Consider the following 714-nt stretch of genomic DNA (forward strand, 5'->3'; position numbering starts at 1 on the left):
GTGAGGCAGAAGTCGAAGGGTGGGCGGAGTCTATAACTACTGATTGTCTGATTGGTTGTCATTCAGAATGTAGGCGGAGTTAAAGAGATCTAAAAAGACACTGATTGGTAATTTGTTTTTCTTCGGGGGTGGAGATTGGTTATCTAAAGAGGCGTTTTTAAGAGCTTTTTGTAGTTAAACGTGAATATAACTTATATATATATTTTTTTTTCAAAAGATGGAAAACGCTATCAGAGAGAAAAAAAAAATTAAAATTAGGAAGATAGGTGAAGGGATCAAATGAATGAAGTTTCCCTCGCATTTCGACTGCTTTAAAACGGTTAAAAGGGAGATAACTCTTTTTTTAAGGGTATGCAATGCAGGGCGTGTATTTGTTGCAAGTTCTAAGGACGAGGTTGCAATGGCATTAAAGGGTGAAGTGAGGGTGCCTCTCGATCGTGCATAGTATTTCAGGGTGTAGTCTAGTCAGGGTGGGTAAGTAGGAGGGGGGTGGGGGTCGCGATTCGAAAGATGTTGCACTACTGGTATAGCGCAAAGGGTGTGTAATAAGGGTGTACTTAGTAATGAATTAACAATGGCAGAGTGCAAGGGTGTGGTCGATCGAGAAGGTTCGAGAATGTGGCTGTCATTATTTCTGCGCAAAGGTGCATTGGCAGGTCGCTCATAATCGTTCCAGATCCGTGTGTGCACCTGTACATGTGCGGAGTGCTGGTC

The sequence above is a fragment of the Penaeus monodon genome, chromosome 21 (assembly GCF_015228065.2).
Source record: "Penaeus monodon isolate SGIC_2016 chromosome 21, NSTDA_Pmon_1, whole genome shotgun sequence".
Lineage (NCBI taxonomy): Eukaryota > Metazoa > Arthropoda > Malacostraca > Decapoda > Penaeidae > Penaeus > Penaeus monodon.